Source organism: Lycium ferocissimum, unplaced genomic scaffold (genome assembly GCF_029784015.1).
Source record: "Lycium ferocissimum isolate CSIRO_LF1 unplaced genomic scaffold, AGI_CSIRO_Lferr_CH_V1 ctg1907, whole genome shotgun sequence".
Taxonomy (NCBI): domain Eukaryota; kingdom Viridiplantae; phylum Streptophyta; class Magnoliopsida; order Solanales; family Solanaceae; genus Lycium; species Lycium ferocissimum.
Window position 1 is genome coordinate 84,144 of NW_026718183.1, and position 3,805 is coordinate 87,948.

Below are 3,805 nucleotides of genomic sequence, written 5' to 3' on the forward strand. Positions count from 1 at the left end.
AAAACTTAACATCTCATGCCCGGCCGTCGCATCGATCATTCTATCGATGTGGGGCAACGGAAACGAATCCTTCGGCATGCTTTGTTTAGATCCTTATAATCAACGCACATTCGAAATTTATTACCTTTCTTCGGCACCACCACCACGTTGGCCACCAATCCGGTATTTTACTTCCCGAATGGAGCCTATTTTTAAAAGCTTTGTTACCTCATCCTTCACGAAGGCATGCTTTGCCTCTGCCATGGGCCTCCGCTTCTGCCTCACCGGGGGAAATCTCCCATCGAGACTAAGCTTATGAGTTGTCACTTCCGGCGACACACCTGTCATATCTATATGCGACCATGCAAAACAATCGGCATTAGCTTGAAGAAATTTAATTAACTTGTTCCCCGAGCTCCGAGGTTAACCCCGTGCCTGTGTATACCTTTCGTCCGGTAGATATTCGAACAAGATGACTTGCTCCAGCCTCCTCTATTGTAGATTTTGTCGCGTCCGACTCATCCCAAGAAGACGAATGATCTAGGTATGTTGAAGTCGTCTTCTTCGTGCCCCGGTCCAATCCTTTTTGCTCCGTTGCTTTGACCCGTTAACGGTAATTGCTATTTGGAATCCTTCTCCCGGATGATCCTTCCTTTGACCCGGCTTTTTGAGTAGGGGTGATGATTCTTCGACCGCGAACATCTCTCTTCTTGCCGCAGGTTGTTCTCCCCGGATAGTTTTTATCCTCCGAGTCGGAACTTCAAGCACCGATGTAAGGTAGACGGCACAAATCTCATGCTATGTATCCACGGCCTACCCAAAGAATGCGTTGTATTTCATATCCCCTCGATTACATAGAACACACCGGGATGGTGCCGTCGATGTTGACTGGTAATGAGATCTCACCCTTCGTAGTTTCACTCGCCATATTGAATCCACTAAGCACCCGAGCCACCGGTACGATCTGGTCGAGTAGCCTTAACTGTTCAACCACTCTCCACCGGATGATGTTGGCCGAGCTACCTGAGTCGATTAGAATACGTTTAATCTGAGATTTAAAAACAAGAATAGAAATTACCAAGGCATCATTGTGTGGTTGAATAATGCCTTCCGCATCTTTGTTGCTGAAAGTGATGGAGCCTTCGGATGCATGAACCCGGGCTGCGCTTTTCACGAACAAAGGGTAAATCTGGCTCGCTTCATTACCGGTCCTCTAGGGACATCTGTACCCCCGATTATCATGTTGATTATATGCTGAGGCTCTACCGGTTCACCCCGCTTATTCGACTCCCTTTCCTTGTAGTGGGTTTTGGCTCGCTCACTCAGGAATTCACGAAGGTGCCCGTTTTTCAGTAATCGAGCCACCTCTTCTCGTAATCGGCGACAGCCTTTCGCCTATGACCATGAGTACCATGGTATTCACAAATCATGTTCGGTCCCGTTGACCGGATCCGACCTCAATGGCCTCGGCCACCTTGCCTCCGGAATGCGACCTATGGCCGACACAAGGTCCGAGGTGTTGACACTAAAGTTGTATTCTGATATTCTCGGCGGATCCTTGTTGGTTGCCGAACTTCCGGATTCACTTCTAAACGACAACCCCCGCCTATTTGACGGACGTTCGGTTCTTCTATCTCCTCTGCCGGAGTATTGATTAGGACCGGACCTCGATTTTTCCGGTCTAAAGTTTATTTTCTCCGACTGAGGATACGGCCGATATCTTTCCCTTGATGATCGCATCTCCGGGTCAAAATTTCTTCTAGACCTCTCAAGTCCTTTACCTAGATTTACCGGACCCGGAGGAAGTTCGAGCTGATCATCCTCGACCCGAATTTTGGACTCGTACCGGTTGTGTACGTCCGCCTGTGTCACACCTCGTATTCTAGCAAATTTTCCTTGAGTTTGAACGAAGCCGTCGAACTTCGGGGATTAAGCCCTTTGGTGAACGCTTGTGCGCCCATTCCTCCGAACCGGAGGGAGTTCCATCCGTTCCCTTTGGAAACGATTGACGAACTCCCGCAAGCAACTCATCGTCCCTTTGGGCTATCCGAAAATATCCGCCTTTCGGCCCGGACCTTTCGGCCCGCATGAGCCTTTATGAACGCATCCGCGAGCATTTCAAATGAAGTGATCGAATGCTCGGGCATGGTCATACCATGTTAATGCTCCCTTTGACAACGTTTCCCCAATTTTTTCAAAGAACACGGACTCGATTTCGTCTTCTTCGAGATCGTTACCCTTTATAGCACAAGTGTACGAGGTCACGTGTTCCCGAGGGTCCGTTGTGCCATCATATTTTTGGATATCCGCATCTTAAACCTCTTTGGGATTAGCTTTTAGGAGCCGCACTTGGGGAAAAGGCCTCTGAATATATCTCTTCGAGTCTGGTCCCTTCAAAATGGGCGGAGCCCCCGGAATCGGTCCACCCGAGAATTGTAGGTCTCGACCCTTTTCTCGGTTGAATCTACCCGCTTGGCCAACGTCTCGAGCATTCTCAGCACCTCGGTAGACGAGCCTCGCTCCGACCCATTACTTTCAACCATTCGAGCTTCTTCTCTCCGGGTTCGGTAGCACCCTTGCTCCTTTCCCGAGTCGTTTCATCCTTCTTGTTCTCGTAGTTGGGCTATCGCAACTCCCCGCTCGAAAGAATAGTCGCTCTTTGTTCCCGCAACATTTCAAAAATAAGGCGCAAGTTAATATCGTCCGGACATCCGCACTTTCCGGCCATGTGCCCGGTCACAAGTGACAGAATTGAAAGTATTTAAGGGATCAGGGGCCGGCTGAGCGGCGTTCTCCTGGTTCACGGTATTTTGACGGTTGAGGCCCTCCCTCGAATTGACAGAATCCGGGCCAATGGGATTCACTGGTAGCTCCTGTGGTCCGATGTTATCGTTTTCGGCCACAATCTCATTGTTAACGTGGCCGGATTCTCCACTGTTTGCCATTTTGTCCGTTTTTGAAGAGACGAACAATGGAACTGAAACCCTTTAGAAATCGAGTTGCAACCGAGATCAAAAGACCACTATTATCCAAGGCCCCACGGTGGGCGCCAAACCGTTTTACCTCGAAAAATGGGTAATAAGTTAAATTTGTAAATGAGGCAAAGGATATGTGGTACTTTAATCTATTTTTTGGGAATCAAAGAAAGTCGAATCTATTCGGTTTATTAAATGGCTTAAAATAGTGAACCGATATGTTAAAGGTAATGCTAAGACGTTTATATCTATGTATTTGAGACAAGATTTTATATATCTATATATGTTAGATGCAATATTTGAATAAAGAGATTTAATGAATTGTTCCCGAAAAACCGGACTAAAATCAAGAACACTAGGCAAGAGAAATTTTATATATATAATATTCAAAGTACAAAGCTTCTTGGATCTGAAAAGCCAACCTCAAAAATGAGAGAATGACCCCTATTTATAGTTTTCCTTTATGGGCCTCCTATACATCATGGGCCCCTTTTAGGATAAAGAAAACCTAATATGGATAAGGTTAGGTCGTACGGTCTGACACCCGTACGACTGTCAGAAGCAGGTGGCAGATTCCCACACGTGGCGAGCGAATAACCGATTATCCGGACCAACGGCCACGATCAGAATGGTCACGAAGAAACCGGGCTAACGGCCACGACTGATTTCGCTATATTCGAACCGGGCAAACGGCCACAATCAACTCGGCCATATAAGGATCGGACACCGGACCAACCACGATAAGGAGTTATCTCCGGATACAACGGATTCATGCCAAGCTTCTTCGGATCAGACACTACCGTTCGTTCTCTTCCTTTTTGGCCACCGATCCCGAGTTTCATTTTCTTGTA